At 45.1% G+C, this 18,552-nt stretch overlaps 1 protein-coding gene across 4 annotated transcripts in view; it reads right to left on the bottom strand.

Annotated features, from left to right (window-relative positions):
• Positions 1 to 7,443, bottom strand: part of PACSIN2 (protein kinase C and casein kinase substrate in neurons 2) — a 95,453-nt gene extending 88,010 nt beyond the window's left edge. For all 4 annotated transcript variants that reach the window (XM_036250650.1, XM_036250651.1, XM_036250652.1 and 1 more), the window contains exon 1: positions 7,235 to 7,443. The gene's annotated coding sequence lies outside the window, so the exon portion shown is untranslated. The remainder of the gene's footprint in view (positions 1 to 7,234) is intronic.
• Between the last annotated feature and the right edge of the window lie 11,109 nt (positions 7,444 to 18,552).

The following is an 18,552-nucleotide window of genomic DNA, read 5'->3' as shown; positions in this document are numbered from 1 at the left end:
GGAGGGGACAGTTGGATCTCCAAGAGCTTGACACTGACCTATTCAAAGCATGTGGATTAAGGCAAAAAAGATTTTAGAAACTAAGTCCTACAAGTTAGCTAAAGACTACCAGCCAGTGCCATCTGTTACCTCGGCCTCGGTGCACATCCATGGAGGAGACTCGAGTGAGGTCTTTACCTGGCATAACTCACAGACATCAGGACAGCATCTGGCCAGGCTGCCTCTGGCTTTCTGACACCTCTGTTATATGACTGTCACATGGCAAAAATGGCTGCTTTCACTGAGCTCTTTTTAAAAACTCCATAAGTACTACCAGCCTCATTTTACAGAAGGGAAACCATCACAGAGAAGTTAAGCAATCTGCCCAAAGTCACCCAGCATAAAGGCAGAATGGGATTCTAACTCAGGTCCATCTGATGCTTTGAAAGCTCATCCTCTTTACAGTAAACTCTTATGCCTCCCCTGGAACTACGCCTGTGAGGAAAATCAGGATATTTGGTAACAGGTTGAGTCATATGGGGAAAGAATAAAATTTCTACAATGTGATACTTTTTCCCCATTCCTCTACTGGTCTGTCATTGCTTTATTGAGATATAATTCACATGCCATACAATTCGCCATTCAATGTACAAACAACTCCATGGTTTTTAGTATAGTCACAGATCTGTGCAACCATCACCCCAGTCAACTTCAGGACATTTTCACCATAACTCTTCTCTCTTCCTATCCCTTCCACCTGCCCCGAGCAGCCACTGCCTCTTACAGGGTGATTCTTAATGAGGGCACAGGCACACAGTGATCAACCAGGTTGTTAATGAAACAGTACAGATTGCAGCTCTGGGCTTCAGTCCTCCCTGCTGGGCTAGAGCTAACAGCCTAGCCAGGCCAGGGCAAGGAAAAAGCCAGACAACTCAGGGGCAAGGTGCTGGGGTGACAGGTAGGGGTACCTAGCAGTGCCCCCATCCCAGATGGGCTCCATGGTTCAAACGTCCCTAAACACAGAGCCAGGTGGTCTATAGTTGGCAAGGAGAGCAGAAGTCATGCAAACACACAAGAAGAGGCCCTATGGTCACAAGCCCTTATGCCATTCGGAATGCCCATTGCCAGAAGGGCAAAGACCAAGCTGTTATGGGGGTAACCAGAGTGAAGTAGTTCTGAGAAGCCAAACTATTCAAGCACTAGCAGGACTCATGGCTTTGATGAAAAGGTGACTCTTTCATCTCTCAGCCCGTCTCAAATGCTGGGGGAAGGGAGAACAACAGACTACACACACACTCCTGCAGAGCCCCGATTTCTCTGTCACACTTCTCCATAGAGGACATCAAAAAGCAACTGAATGCACAGGGCATCCCACCACAGAAACTACTCAGCACTTCCGAGCCCCTGTAGATGCCTCTGGGTAAATCACAGAACATCATGGTGAGCATGAGCGCAGCGTGTCTGCATGTGAAATTCTAAACTGGGCAAAACTCATCTATAGTGACAGGTCCATGTTGGCCTGGGGCCAGGGACTGGGTGAGGTGGGGGACTCACTACACAGGGGCACAAGGAAGTTCCTGGAGTGATGGAAATGTTCTGTACCTTGATTGGGACAATGTCTACGTAGGCCTATCCATTTTTCAAAGCCCCTAAATGAGCGCATCCAGCTGTATATAAGTTATATCTCAATAAAGAGAAAAGGGAGGTTAAGGGGAGGGAGGAGACAATGAGAGAAGGGGAAGAAGACAGCACAGAAGAAAGGAAGAAAGAAAAAGGAGAAAGGAAGACAAACCCTCTGCAGAGCTTGAACAACGGGACTCCCACCCACACCAGGACCCGCAACAGCAGTGCGGCAGGCATTCACCAAGAGAACGCACTGCAAGGTGCCTCTGAGCCGAAGACTTAAGGTCTGTGTAATGTTAGCACTGAGTGCATTTCACTGGGTCTCAATTCTTGGGAAAACTGATCCTCTAACATACACAAATGGCTTTGGGAAATCAGAATGGTCTACTTTCTAACCAGGTTAACTCAGTTCTCTCCACTACCAAGTAAGAGTGTGATAACGCCAGTCAGTGACTTAGAAACGGCAGCTTTTAGTGACAGGTTTCAACAGCTGTGTGACAGTGAACATGTATAATCTAACAAGATCATCACAGGTATTAGCTTTTCTTTGTCTTCAGTAAATCTCAGATTCTAGAAACCTACCATATTCATGAACAGGTTATGTAAAAACATTCTGATATGATGGGTCAATCTTTTTTTGTTGTAGTGGCTGCGTTAAAATCCTGCTTGTTAAACTTTCATGTTGTTCATAAACCATGACAAAAATAGAGCCATCCTGCTTTTACTCTCCCCACATATATACATAAAAAGGAATAAAGCAAGCCAAATTTCTAACATTCTCTATCAAAGAAGGTGCCAGACAAGCTGAGCTAAGTACCAGTTCTATCTTTGGCAATATAAAAGTTAAAACCCTTTATATAAGCTTCTTTACTTCTCTGGAACTTGCCCAGAGCTGAAAACAAAACAAAAAAGAAGCCAGACTAATTAAAGCAGAAAGCCCAAGTGGGAAAACTTCAAAGCACCAATGTGATAGAAAACATGTTAATTTTTTTCTTATGCCTTTTATAAGAAACCATCATGGGAAGTAACAGCTGAACTTCTGACACAACACCTTGTTGGTAAAGGTGTCACACAGCCCCACAGTTCTGGGGACAGCCTGAGCCTTCTTCGGGTAACACATTGAGATGACCAATTATCCCAGAAGGAAGGTCTGAATTCAGAAAGGAGTGTTTAAAAGGTTTGTGGTGCCCTGGCTAGTTTGGCTCAGCAGTTAGAGTGTCGGCCCAGGGACCAAAGAGTCGTGGGTTCGATTCTGGTCAAGGGCACATACCTCAGCTTTGGTGTGGTCCCCAGCCCTTGTCGAGGTCATGCGAAAGGCAACCAATCGATGTGTCTCTCTCACATCGATGTTTCTCTTTCTCTCTCTCTCCCTCCCTCTCACTCTATCTGAAGATAAATGGAAAAATATCCTTGGGTGAGGATTAAAAAAAAAAAGGTTTGTGGTGAGGTTAGAAGTATGCTATGTTAACCTTTGACTGGGGGGTTGTCGGTGTGATTCTTCCCCTCACTGATTTATATGTACCTTCTCTGTGCTAGGCTCTGGAAGTAATGAGCTAAATAATTCGCCACACTTGTCCTTAAGTAGCTTAGAGTCTAGTAGGGTAGACTACTACAGGACCACACAGTGTGACAAGTGCTACCTAACAGACCTAAGCAGGGAGCGCTGAGGGGAATCAGGAGTGGGGAGCTGGGAAGAGATGTGGGAAAACTCCCAGGAAAGCTGGGCTCTCAGCTGAGTCAGGTAAAGAAGGGGTTGTGTCACTCTGTACCTCTCACTGTCACCTCCCCTAACTGGCTGTGGCTTCCTCCTCCCTCCTCCCCCAAGGACAACAGGACACCAGACGCAAGTCCCCAACTTTACTGACCAGTGTCCTTTTAAAAAAAATTTTTTGCCTTTATTGATTTTAGAGAGAGAAAAAGGGAAAAGGAGAGAGAAAGAGAAACACTGATGAGAGAGAATATCAACTGGCTTCCTCCTGCATGCCCCCTACTGAATTGGGCCCACAACCTGGGCATGTGCCCTGACCAGGATTCGAACCGGTGACCTTTTGGTGCATGAGTCGATACTCAACCACTGAGCCACACTGGCTAGGCTGACCAGTGTCTTTTATTAAGGGCAAGAGAAGCACCCAACACAAGGCCATCAACTTTATCTTGCCAACTAAGGACATTAAAAAAACACACAAAAGATACGCCCGGCCAGTGTGGTTCAGTGGACTGAGCATTGTCCCATGGATTGAGAGGTCCCAGTCCAATTCCTGGTCTGGGCACATGCCTGGGTTGCGAGCTCAATCCCCAGTAGGCAGTGTGCAGGAGGCAATCAATCAGTGTTTCTCTCTTACATCGATGTTTCTATCTTTCTCTCCCTCTCTCTCTAAAAATTTAATAAAAATATATTTTTTAAAACAAGACAAAATTTACCTCCCATTATTTTATTTCAAAGACATTTTAATAGTAAGAAAGGCATTTTAACACTAAAAAGCAAGTCATATAACCTCAGAATAAATGAAAAACCTCAAACTAAATATCTTTTTTTTTTTAATCCTCACCCGAGGACATTTTTCCATTTTTTGTTCAGACAGAGTGGGAGGGAGAGAGAGGAAGAGAGAGAGAAACATCGACGTGAAAGGGACACATCGAGTGGCTGCCACCTGCACGACCAAACAGGACCGGGGACAAACTGCAACCGAGGTACATGCCCTTAGCGGGAACCGAACCCGGGTCTCTCTGGACCGCAGGCCGACGTTCTAACCGCTGAGCCACATTGGCCAGGGCTCAAACTAAATATCTTTAGCTTTATAAAAGAATAACTACTATTAATATTTTGGTTGCCTGACAGTAAAAATATCATCATGAACTGGTGTTTAAAAACCCTGCAAACAGATAATAAGATTAGATACTGGTTTATGACATTTTATACACATGTGCCAGGACCTGTACATACAATGATAACCCTGCAAGGTGGGTCTGTGCCTGCATTTTTCAGATGAAAAAACTATAGCTCAGGGAGAAGTGCTTGCCCATGTCACACAGCGGTTCGCTCAGTGCCCTGTCCTGGACCCACAGACACACCTGGATGCCATGGGAGGACTCTAGGTGATCTCTGAGGTCCTCATCAGAACTAAACATGCATTTTATTGTTGTTGCTTTGGGGATGACAAAGGGAAAATTCTGTTCTGCCACTTCTGTTTTTCCTTTGTAGTCCAAGCAACCAATTTAAATCCTCTGTGAAACCAGCAGAGTTATAAATACGAAAATCAATGAAATGGTGATCCCAAACATTCCAGAATGCCACCACTATCTTCTCCTTTCTCCTCCATTTTGGTTCAGTGCCAGAAAAATTAGATGGGGAAGATGGACAAGAATCAAGAACCCCTATGTGCCAAGAAATAAGAAACATATGAACTCTTATTCAGGATTTTCAATACCATACTTCAATGTAGCATGTAGTAAGTACACATTGGGTGTTCAATAAATGAATGAATCTAAATCCTGTAACACTGTTGGGTGTTATATACATTCAATTTAGAAGATATGGTCTCTAGTCCTGGCCTGTGTATTTCACTTTGTTGGAGTGCCGTTCAATGCACCAAAAGGTTGCTGGTTCAATTCCCGGTCAGGGAACATACTTAGGTTGTGGGTTTGATGCCCAGTTGGGACACATATGAGAGGCAACCGATTGATGTTACTCTCACATTAATGTTTCTCTCTCTCTCTCTCCCCTGCTTCCTTCCTCTCTCTCAAATCAATAAACATACCCTCTGGCGAGAATTTTTTTAAAAAGAAGTTAAGGAATATTATTGTTACTCAGTTAACTAGCAATACCACTTAATATTGGTTTAGATGTAAGTTTTTTTTTTTTTTCCTAAGGAGGCCTTGGGGAAAGAAAAAAAATAAAGCGTAACAACTCTGGCAACAACCAACATCATAACACCTTCGCTACAAAAACAATCTAGGATTCATTATGTCTGTAGATTGGAAATGTTTTTTTTAATCTTTATTATTTTATGGGAAATGTCAAACAAAAAGTAGAGAGGCTAGAATAATAACCTATAGTTTCAACAAATATCAGCACACGGCCAATCTTGTTTCACCTATGATTGTGAAAACTTAAGTGCTTACAGAATCACGTGACCAAAATGTGTTTTACGGACCTGGTGTCCACCTTGACTCTGACATCCAGAACACAAGTCCTCACAGTGGGAGGAGGCACAAGGCAGACAGAGCAGGGGTCCTGTCCTGAAGGGACCAGCAAATTTATGGGGAACCAGAGCCACTTCAACATGTATAAAACCAAGGAGTGAAGATACTGCCGAGGTGAACTCCACAGGGCTAAGTCATGCTGCCGGCCCTGCGCTCCCTGCTGTGATGTGATGAGGGGCACCTCAGCTCTGCAGTCTTCTTCCCCAAAACTCAATAATATGAAAAACATCGGGGAAATGCAAATCTAGGGCCATTCCACCAATTATCAACTAAGAAGCACTCTTCAAAACTGTCAAGGTCATGAAAAACGAGGACAGACAGAAACCAGCCCAGATCGAGGAGACGAAGGAGACCTGACAAGTAAACGCAATGTGATCCTCTGGACTGGATCCTGGGATAGTGGAACAACTGGTGAAATCTGAGTCAAGTCTGGAATTTAGTTAATAACAATGTACCAATGTTAATGTCTTAATTCTGACAAATGGGCTGTGTTTATGCAACGTGTTACCATTAGGGAAAAGTGGGTAAAGGGCATATGGGAACTCTTATTATCTTTGCAACTTTTCTATGTCTACATATCTAAGATTTTTCCAAAATAAAACTTTATTACAGAAATAATAATATAAAAAATTTAACTGGCTAATGAATATTCACTATATCCTTCACAAGAAAGAGTCAGTGACAATGTGGTTTTCATTTTTAAATTAAGCCAGGAAAGATAAAAGCCTAAGGAAAAAAATAAGGATTTGTTTTTAAAATCTCAAAGAAAGTAAGCACCTTGAAATGAAGGCGGGCCCTCTGCAGGGTACAGGCAAACCCACACAAGGCAAAGGACGGCAGTACACCGCTAGACACAGAGCATCTGACTGTGGGAATGAGCTGTGCTGACATTGAGAAATGACTTCCAAACCACGAGACTGTCCCTGCCTGGTCTCCGCACTCCGCCGCAGTGCTGGCAGGCGCCGGCTGGTCTCTCTGCTGCCCACCCTCCCTGCTGTCCCCAGCCTCTACAGTCCTCCCCCCTCCAGCCCACCCTTGCAGCACCTCTCTTCAATCATTCAGCAATTTTTGACGGTCTGCAATTCCTGCTAGGCTGCAAACAATAAAAGGAAGAGGTATTACAAACCACCACATGATAATTCATTTTTAAAAACTAGTTTTTTATGTATCTAGAGAAAAGATGAATTGTAATCAGAAGTGTGCACGAGGAAACCTGAAGCTGTACTTCCATTCAGGGAGAGGGGCTGGAAGCAGCAGAAGCAGAATTCTGCCTTGGGTCTTTACGGCCTGGGACCACGCTCGGAGCCGCGAGCCTACACTTAGTGACTAAGAAGGCACTAATGCTTTTAACGGCTTTGTAGGTGCTTCTCTAGAACAGTAGCCTCCTCCACTTTAAATAGGACACAGTTCTAGAAATAAAAGCACACACCTGAATTTTCAAATTATGGACAGCATGTGGGATTTAATTCGTTCAGAACCGGCTTCGAGAAGTCCTCTGTGGCTGAGGCTAAAGCATAAGTGAGCAGTTCCATGGAGCAGCCAGACATCTGCCCACGCGCTGCAGCAAACACGGCTCACACTCGAATGTTAGCCATAGGAGACTTCATGTGAAATAATCCTCAAAATGCCCTGCAACAAATTACTGAAACACAAACAGAGAACACTAGCAGTGCTGCTTTTATTTTATTTTTTATTTTATTTTTTATTTATTTTTAATCCTCACCTGAGGACATTTTTCCATTTTTTGTACAGATAGAGTGGGAGGGAGAGAGAGGAAGAGAGAGAGAGAGGGAAACATCGATGTGAAAGGGACGCATCGAGTGGCTGCCACCCGCACAACCAACCAGGGCCGGGGACAAACTGCAACCGAGGTACATGCCCTTAGCAGGAACCGAACCCGGGTCTCTCCGGACCGCAGGCCGACGCTCTAACCGCTGAGCCAAACCGGCCAGGGCAGCAGTGCTGCTTTTAAAAATAATCTTTTTTAAAGACAGAAGACACTCTAAAAAAGGTCACACTTGTTCTCCAAGAATAACAATTTGAAAATGACAGAATCTGCCACACTTGCTTCTCATCGAAGAGGCAAGTTCCTCCTGAACAACTTTATTTCTACTTGGCCAGGAATTGAAGAATGTCCTGCAAAATGCAGGTCGAAACTCCCCAGTACTCCGAATTACTCAACTGGGAATCTCCAGGGCAGTGTCACTGCCCAGCAGTCCTCCACTGAGGCACCACCCTTGAACATCACATTGAGAAAAAGGCTACACATGCTTTTTCCATTCATTTTTTATAACATTGTATTATACTAGTCACTCTCCAAATGCACCTTGGACTGACAGGTGCAAAGTTCATGGGCAAGCTCTCCGGCCACGTGCCTGTGCTCCAGCAGGTTTGGCAAGCCCCACAACAATGCCAGAGACGGCCCCCTTCCCCAGACACCCAGTGGAGTGGGCTGCTCGCCTCTCTGAGCTGCCGCGGAAGCAGGCCTGTGCCTGTCTCCCAGTCCCTTCCGCATCACACCTCACTGCACTTGTGTCCTTGGAAAGCACCATGACAGGACTTAGCACCTAGGGGCACAACACATGCTGAAAGAAGAAAGAAAAAACCCCTTGCAGCCTCATCTCTGGGCACACAAGGCTCAGGTGTGAATGCCAAGTCTCAGGAATAGAAGTGTAGCCTCAACTCACAGACTACCAGCTGTGGAATCGCACGCTGATTTCCCTCTGAGCCTCGGTTTCCTCAGCTATAAGAAGGCCAGCACTCTTTCCTTTCTTTCTCCACCCCAAACCAGTTCAAGGCAGCCATCTAGAGCGCATGTGTCTGCTCTGCAGACCAGGCCAAGCTTCCGGGAGGTGTGCCAGGGCCTAACAGGTGCAAGCCCACTTGGCTAGTGCCCTCTCGGAGCTGCAGTGCACCCTACCCACCGCGCCTGTTACCTAGGTGATGTTTCGGACACACTCTGACTCTCCTATCACTCTCTCACAGGTCTGAACCTCAGTTTCACTTGTTACTTCTCTCAAACTCAATGACAATGCTCAATTATTACCATTTATAAAGCTCCCACCATATATGCTCCCCACAAAGTTAAGTGCTTTTAAGGGACACAGAGATCCATTAAGACAAAGTCCTCATTCTTGTGATTTACTCATAAGGAAGATAAGCCCTGGCCGGTTTGGTTCGGCAGTTGGAGCATCAGCCTGCAGTCCAGAGAGACCCAGGCATGTACCTCGGTTGCAGTTTGTCCCCGGCCCTGGTTGGGTTGTGCGGGTGGCAGCCACTCGATATGTCCCTTTCACGTCGATGTTTCTCTCTCTCTCTTCCTCCCCCCTTCCCCCCCCACTCTGTCTGAACAAAAAATGGGAAGTGTCCTCGGGTGAGGAAAAAAAACATAAGGAAGATAAAACTAAAATACTTCTACTGAAAGGTAGGATGGAGGAAAGGAGGGTGCCTCTCTGATGGTATGCCAAGCACGTGCAAAACGCAAACAGACCCACAGGGCTAGAGAAGAGGAAAAGGGAGTTGTTGTCTGGTGGGTACAGAGATTTAGTCGGAAAGATGAAAAAGTTCTGGAGATGGGGGGGGGGCGGTGCACAACAATGGTAATGTATTTAGTGCCCCAGAATTGTACACTTAAAAATGGCTACAATGGTAAATTTTGCATTATGTATATTTTACTGCAATAAAAAATAAAATTTAATTTAGAAAAACAGAAACCCACACATATTTTTTTTTTCTCACTCGAGGACATTTTTGCATTTATCTTCAGATAGAGCAGGAGGAAGGGTGGGGGGGAGAGAGAGAGAGACATCGAGTGGTTGACACCCACATGACCCCAACCGGGGTGGGGACAAACTGCAACCCACGTACATGCTCTTAGTGGGAACCGAACCCGGGACTCTCTGGTCCACAGGCCAACGCTCTAACCGCTGAGCCAAACCAGCCAGGGCAAGACCCACACATATTTCTAAACTTCTGTGATAAAGACAGTGTCCCAAGGCATAGAAGGACACTCAATAGTGATGCTGATGCTGACTCTCAATTAATCATCTACTTGAAAAAAAATAAAACTGGACTCTACACCAAACACAAAAATCAGTTATAAGAATCAACTCCAGCCCTAGCCAGTTTGGCTCAGCGGTTAGAGCATCAGCCCGCAGACCAAAGAGTCGCAGGTTCGATTCCGGTCAAGGGCATGTACCTCAGTTGCAGTTCATTCCCCGACCCTGCTCAGGGTCATTTGGGAGGCAACCAGTCGATATCCCCGCCCCCCCCCCCGCCCCCACGCTATCTGAAGATAAAATAGAAAATATCCTCCGGTGAGGATTAAAAAAATTTTCTTTTAAAGAATCAACTTCAGCCCTGGCCAGTTTGGCTCAGCAGGTAGAGCGTCAGCCTGTGGTCCAGAGAGACCCGGGTTCGGTTCCCGCTAAGGGCACGTATCTCGCTTGCAGTTTGTCCCCGGCCCTGGTAGGGTCGTGTGGGAGGCGGCCACTCAATGTGTCCCTTTCACGTCGATGTTTCTCTCTCTCTCTCTCCCCCTCCCTCCCACTCTATCTGAACGAAAAATGGGAAAATGTCCTCGGGTGAGGAAAGGGAAAAAAAAAGAATCAACTTCAGATAGACTAAGGTTTAACCTGAAAAGCGAAACCTTAAAAATGTTAAAACAAAATATAGAAAATTATATATTTATGACCTCAAGGCAGGGACGATTTCCTTTACAATGCATTAAAAATACCGCCCTGGCCGGTATTGCTCAGCGGTTAGAGCGTCGGCCTGCGGTCCTGAGAGACCGGGGTTCGGTTCCCGCAAAGGGCGCGTACCTCGGTTGCAGTTTGTCCCCGGCCCTGGTCGGTCGTGCAGGTGGCAGCCACTCGATGTGTTCCTTTCACGTCGATGTTTCTCTCTCTCTCTCTGTTCCTCTCTCTCCCTCCCACTCTACCTGAGCAAAAAATGGAAAAATGTCCTCGGGTGAGGATAAAAAAAAAAAAAAAATACCTATCATAAAAGAAAAGATTAATACAGTCAACTACACTACACTGAAATTTAAAGTGTTTAGCAAAAGATAAAACAATGAAAACGAAAAGACATGCACAAGCTTAGAGACATATCTGTACCTCATTTAACCAATACATTGACTGGTATACAGAAAAATACAGACCACCCAAGAGAAAAATGGGACAATACCTGATCGGGCATGTCACCAAAGAGAGCTCATGAACTGCTAATACCCATGTGAAACAATGCTCATCTCCTCTGTAACCAGGAGGGGAAATTAAGACTGGAATGAGAAAACATTTGACATCCACTAAATGGGTACAATTAAGAAATATAACAAGAGCCAGCGTGGGGGAGGAGGTGGGAACCTCCATACATGGCAGATGGAGAGTAAACTGGCATGGCCACTTGGGCATGGCATCTATGTTGCCCACACACCACCCCAGGAGCCAGCAAGTCTGCTCCTACGTGTAAACCTTAGAGAAATGAGGAGGCCCTTATGAAGAGATGCAAACCAGTATCTGCCCACAGGAGAAGGATAAATTTTGGCCTATGCATGTGATGGTTAATTTTGTGTGTCAACTTGACTGCGCCCCAAAAGCTCAGATATTAGGTCAAACATTGCTCTGGGTGTTTCTGTGAGGGTGTTTTCAGATAAGATTAACATTTTAATTAGTTAAGTAGACTGCCCTCCCTAATGTGGGTGGGCCCAATTCAATCAGTTGAAGCCCTGAACAGAACAGCAATGAAAAAAATTCCAACCAGCCTTCAGATTTCATCTGCACCAACTCTCCTTGGCCCTCCCTGGTTCCTGATCTGGGCTTGCTGATCTCCATAATCACGTAAGCCAATTTCTTAAAATAAATTGTTCATACACATACATCTTAGTGGAGAACCCTGACTAATATAATACACACAGTGGAATATTATTCAGCAGTGAAAATGAAGGAAACCCCCAATTTGTAAATTTCCTGATTCTCTTTTTATAAAGCTCATAAACAAAACCTGAATATATTAGTTATAGAATACATAGTATTCTTTAAACAAACAAAAAAAAGGGCAAGGAAACAGGGAACGATACAATTTCCTGGGATCCCTTACCCCTGGCAGGAAGTACCTACTAGGAGCTTCCCTGTGGTGCACAATGGTGTCAAGCTAGGAAACTGACTTCGGGTTTTTATAATTATGCTTCAAGCCCTGGCCAGTTTTGCTCAGTGGTTAGAGCGTCAGCCCGCGGACCAGAGAGACCCGGGTTCAGATCCCACTAAGGGTAAGTACCTTGGCTGCATTTGTCCCCAGCCCCAGTTAGGGTCGTGTGGGTGGCAGCCACTCGATGTGTCTGTTTCTCTCTCTCTTCCTCCCTCTCTCCCTCCCACCCTATCTGAAAATTAAGTGTAAAAATGTCCTCAGGTGAGGATAAAAAACAAAAAAAACCTTACATACCCATCACCCATTGTTAACATGAATTTCAAGTTGTCTAATAAAACATTTCTAAGATAGACGTAGGCAAGAAAAGTGCCGTAAGAAAGACACAAGGAGAGAAATGTGTGTTCACCGAACAGCAGGACAAAAGCAGGCCAATGCCAACAGTCCCCTTCCCCCAACAAAAGCTGTCCAGGGCAGCCTGGAAGGTCCAGTCTGACCTGGAGCCCTCCCGGTTTCGGAGTATTCACCTCCCCTCCCTCTCTCATTCTGAGAGGGTCAGTACATTTACTTTGCATGTGGAAGCGGAAGGGAGGTTAGAAATTATGACTGTGCTAATTCTTCTCAGAGAGAAGAGAGAGTACAGGGTTAACCTGCCAGGTTAACCCACCTGTTCCTGACCCTCAGCACTCTAGATGTCACACTTAGTTCCCAGTACTCCTCCTCCTCCCACAAAACTACTCCCAAGGCCAGTTTGAGGCGGCTTGTTACTTTCACAATCCTCTTCCCCACCCAATCCCAGGAATTCATTCCTGGTTCCTGGTTTCCCACGTGGTGAAGGGCCAATGGGAAGTACAGGCCTCAGGGACAGGGCGGTCACATACTCCAGACAGTAGAAAAGAAACACAGGGCCATCTCAGGCTGGACAGACACTGTCACAGCCTCTCCTCTGATTCCTTTCCCCACGAGCCTGTCCACTGAGTTATTTGGGGGTTCACAGATGGGTTCACAGGTCTCCTTGTCATGCCTAGAGCCTAATGAACTGGCCACTTAATATGTTTGTTGCTGGGTTCTGGTAAATACTTCTGTATTTATGTAGATTATTCCTTTGACCATTTTACTTAGATTTTTACTAGGATTAGCTGCAGAATTATATGCCTTTCAAACATCTGTTAATATATATCAGCATACGTTTTCCTTTTAATTTTAAGTCGTGAATTGTTAAGCATGACATTAATTGAACACTTACTATGCGCCAAGTCCTATTCTAACCACTTTACATCTATTATTCCATTTACTCCATACATCAGCTTTATACTTGATACTATTCTTGTCCTGCTCATTTTACAGATGAAAATTAAAGCTCAGGGAGATTAAATAATTTGGCCAAAGCCAGAGAGTTAGTAGATGGCAGGACTGGGACGCACTGTGCTCAAAGTCCTGAGCCAGACTTCCTCCAGCAACCCAATTCCTCACCTTAGGTAATCCTTGTGCTTCTGGAGAATTGATCTTTTTTTAAAATCCTCACCCGAGGACATTTTTCCATCTTTTGTTCAGATAGAGTAGAAGGGAGAGAGAGGGAGAGAAAGAAACATCAATGTGAAAGGGACACATCGAGTGGCTGCCACCTGCACGACCAACCAGGGACAGGAACAAACTGCAACTGTGGTACGCGCCCTTAGCGGGAACCAAACCCGGGTCACTCTGGACCACAGGCCGACGCTCTAATCACTGAGCAAAACTGGCCAGGCTGGAGAATTAATCTTTTAATACACTACTGGATTCAAATTATTGTTTATTTAGAAATGTTGCATACACACACACACACAGGGTGAGGCAAAAGTAGGTTTACAGTTGTTCATATGGAGAAGAATACAATGTGTAATTAATAAATAATAATACAAGAATAAACTCTGGCCCAGCTGGTGTGGCCCAGTGGCTGAGCACCAACCCATGTCAAGAGGTCACCAGTTCAATTCCTGGTCGGGGCTTATGCCCAGGTTGTGGGTCCGGTCCCCAGTGGGGGGCATGCAGGAGGTGGCTAATTGATGTTCTTCTCATCAATGTTTCTCTCTCTCTCTTCCTCTCTCTCTAAAAATCAATAAACATAAATAAAGAATAAACTGTTTTGCATACTCATTAACTGTAAACCTATTTGCCCCACTGTGTGTGTGTGTGTGTGTGTGTCTTCATATAAACATGTACACAAGAAACTGGTCTACAGTCTTCTCTAGACCATGGATGAAACAGGAAACCTAAATACTATAAAGAAAGAGAGAGACATATTTGACTACACGAAAATCTTTAAATTTAATAGAAAAAGACACCTAAACAAAGCAAAATCAAATTATAGAAACAAAAGCTGGGGGCAGGGCATATTTGCATTATATACAACAAAGGGTTTATAACCCAATATACAAAGAGCTCCTAAAACAAAAGAAAAACAATCCAATAGGGGTGGGGGGGGACAAAGGATATGAATATAAAATTAAGAGAAAAAGAAATATAAATGGCCAATAAACATGTAAAATGATGCTCAGCTTCACTGGTACTCAGGAAATTATAAATTAAAATAACAATGAGCCCTGGCCAGTGTTGCTCATTGGTTAGAGTGTCTGCCCATACACCAAAGGGTTCTGGGTTTGATTCCCAGTCAAGAGCACATATCTGGGTTGCAGGTTTGATCCCTGGCCCCAGTTGGGGTCATACAGAGGCAACCAATCAATGTTTCTCTCTCACACGCTCTCTCTCCCCACCCCCCCCTTCCACTCCACTCTATCTAAAATCAATGGAAAAATATCTTCCAGTGAGGATTAACCAAAAAAATGTTTTTAATAAAAGTAATTTTAAAAAACAATGAGATAGTATTCACCCATCAGATTAGCGAAAAACAACATCGCCCTGGCTGATTTTGCTCAGTGGTTAGAGCATCGGCCTGCAGTCCAGAGACCCGGGTTCAGTTCCCGCTAAGGGCACATACCTTGGTTGCAGTTTGTCCCCAGCCCTGGTTGGTCGTGGGGGGGCAGCCACTCGATGTGTCCCTTTCACGTCAATGTTTCTCTCTCTCTCTCTCTTCCCCTCTCTCCCTCCCACTCTATCTGAACAAAAAATGGAAGAATGTCCTTGGATGAGGATAAAAAAAAAAAAAAAAAACATCTGGTGCTGGTGGAAATGCCCAGAAAAGGGTGTACTGATACACTGCTGGTCTAAGTATGTCCCTCAAAAGGGCTGAAGCAATTTGATTTCGGGTAACTACTAAAAACTACTAACCTGGAGAGCTATCTAGAGTACAGCATTCATGCATTCATGCATTCATTCATTCACTCATTCATTCAACAGTAAACACCTACAATAGGCACTCTCTTAGATCTTTGCTCTTAGAGTGCTTCAAATCAGGAGAATGTAAGGCAAAGGGAAGTGAGAACAGCAAGTTGCTAAGTGATGCCTATAATATGTCCTTCCTTTTATTACAACATGTACTGGTGTTTGTGAGAGCCTGGAGAAAGTTGTAGAAGGCTCTGCTACACCAGCTTAAAGTGTTGGGTGGGAGGTCTATTACCACTTTGCTGTGTATACATCTTTTGTTTCACTTAGTGTGAGCACACAGTAACAAATGCAATAGTCTGTCACTTTGAGACTCTAATAAAGAATACTGCAAACAGCTTTTGTTTACACACAACAAAAGAAGAGCACAAGGTCCACACCAAGTTGGTGGCAGAGCCAAGAGCCTCCCCTCTATCTGGCTGGATGACTGCAGAGCTGGGCTCTGCACTCTCAGAAAACATTACTGAGGACCTTGAGTTCACCCCCCCACACGGCAGAACACAGGAAGGCTTCTATGCTCATCCAGACAGCAAGTTTCACGAGGCAATCTGGCAACATTTCCTGAATTCCTATGAATGACAGTACTTCTTGATTTCCTATGGATGATGTGCTATGCATTTTAACTTCTAGAAACCCAAGTGGACTCACTGAAGAGACAAAGTCTATTTGCTCCTGGATGCACCCTGGCGCCTGGTTAATGTATCATCCCATTTCATGGGAAGCACTATGAAGCATATCTGAAAGGGTGTTCCTTGCCCAGTACCCATTCCTCCTCCTCGTAATAGCATTCCAACTCGGCTTTGGGGGATCCTCCCCACCCCACCCATTTGAAACAACCGTCCCTCCCCTGGCTCCTATACAGGTTCCCTCTGAGTCTGTGAAACCATCCCACTCACTGTTCCAAGGAAATGCTTTTATGCCCAGGTTAGCTTAGGACAACAGCACTGTGACTGCTCCACTGTTCCCTGACTGAAAGGAACACTGTCCCTTTTGACTAACCCCCTGCAGCGGAGCACAGACAACAGAGGTATTTGAAGCTTTGTCAGGAGAAACAGCCTGTGTCTCTAAAAAAGACCGAGACAGCCCTGGCTGGTTTGGCTCAGTGGTTAGAGCATCGGACTGTGGACCAAAGAATCATGGGTTCGATTCCGGTCAAGGGCACATACCTCAGTTGCAGTTCAGTCCCTGGCCCTGGTCAGGGTCATGCAGAAGGCAACCAATAGATGTGTCTCGTTCACATCAATGTTTCTCTCTCTCCCCCTCCCACTCTGTCTGAAAATAAGTGGAATAATATCCTCTGGTGAGGATTAAAAAAATAAAAATAAATAAATAAATAAAAAAGACAAGAGACACGGAAACTTCAGACTCTCTTCAGACGTTCTTACCACTGCCCGAGGCTCAATGATACTTCATCTGTTTACACCTCTACTTACAGAAAAATATTTCACTAAACACAAAAAGAAATGAATGGCCCAGGTCAAATACCTGCTCCTCCATGAATTCTCTGATCCCTTCCTGCCAGGAATGCATGCTCTCTCTCTAAAGGCATCTGCCACTTTTTAACTTGTGTTACAGTTACTGAAATACAGACATTGCCCCACTAAGCTGGAAGGTTCCTGGGAGCAGAATCGCTATGTAATTTACTAAAGGACCTCCTTGGCACAGTGAGCACATGTGGCAAACAGACCCACACATTACTCAGTATGCTGAACAAGCGATTGTTCCAAGGTCTGTTTACACTAAATGTACATAAAAATATATATGTGTTTATAAATATATATGCTTATAAATACACACACACACACACACACACACAGATTCCTCAGAGGGAACCTATATAGGAGCCAGGGGAGGGACGGTTGTTTCAAAGGGGTGGGGTGGGAATGATCCCCCGAAGCCGAGTGCGGTTCAGTTGGCTCAACGTTGTCCTGTGTACCAAAAGGTCACCACTTCAATTCCCACTCCGGGCACATGCCCAGGCTGTGGGTTCAATATCTGATCAGGGTGTGTGTGGGAGGCCCTCGGACCCAAGGGTCATGGGTTTGATTCCAAGTCAAGGGCATGTACCTGGGTTTCAGGTTCAACACCCAGTCCCAGTTGGGGTCGTGTGTCTCTCGCACATCAATGCCCCCCCATCACTCTATCTTAAAAAAATAAATAAATGGAAAAATATCCTCCGGTGAGGATTTTTAAAAAAAGGAAGAAAATAAACTAATGAAAACTCAGCTGAGTGAGCTGTGAACAGGCTTAGTGGGGCATTAAAACATTCTTCCCTGCCATCAGTGAACACAGAATAACGGCAGAATTTGCTTAAAGACCAGGGCAAATTAAGAAAAGTACCTAATTCAGAATTCTTAATTTCTAATGTAAAAGAAAAAGCCCCAGGCTTCCTTGAAGGTATGTACTCTAATGTTGATATGGGAACCTAGTACAACTTTGCTCCCACCTCCCCTCTCTCCAAACCGAACCTGGAGCTAAGTGAAAATCCACCCGCCAGGGACAAAAGCATGGCGACTGTGACTACCCGTGCCTGATCAAGGACAGCTGGTCAGCTACACCTGGTGCAAAGATGGCTCCATGTGGAAAGAACACCCTGTATTTGGTGCTTGAGAGCATCTGGGAATAAGGAGCACAGTAAATCAGAGGCAATGGCAATTCAATTTCTCCTACTTCACCTGTGCCAAAAGGGTGCCAATCTTCAGCCTATTTGACTGTCACAAGATTAACTGGGGACTAGGCTGAGCACCTCCCCATTACAGACACAGGTCTCCTCCCCTTGGCACATTAACGATGGCACCAATTTAATAACAAAGAGATTGTAAAGCCAAGCAGTGGCGACTGCTTCAAAAGAGGCAACTGCTGCCTGGCCGGTGTAGCTCAATAGATTAAGTGTGCTCCTATGCACCGAGAGGTCACCAGTTCGCCTGCCGGTCAGGGCACATGACCAGGTTTCAGGCTCGATCCCCAGTGCAGGGCATGCAGGAAGCAACTGATTGTGTTTCTCTCTCATCGATGTTTCTATCTGCCTCCCCTTCTCCCTTCCTCTCTATCTAAACAATCAATTAAAAATATGTATTTAAAAAGAGACAACTGTGGGAGCCGCCCCGAAGCACCAGAACAGGAGGCTGAGGGCAACGGGGCGGAGGCTCTTCCTGCGCCACCTGCCATCGACTTCCCGACAGAGGGCTCGGACCCCAAGTATGATGAATCTGATGTTCCAGCAGAACTCCAGGTGTTAAAAGGAGCCCAGCAGCAGCTGACCTTCCCTTTTGCAGTTGCAAACCA

Source organism: Molossus molossus, unplaced genomic scaffold (genome assembly GCF_014108415.1).
Source record: "Molossus molossus isolate mMolMol1 unplaced genomic scaffold, mMolMol1.p scaffold_m16_p_10, whole genome shotgun sequence".
In the NCBI taxonomy this organism is placed as follows: Eukaryota; Metazoa; Chordata; class Mammalia; order Chiroptera; family Molossidae; genus Molossus; species Molossus molossus.
The sequence above is the reverse complement of the archived record's forward strand: the minus strand, read 5'-3'. Positions and strand labels throughout refer to the sequence as shown.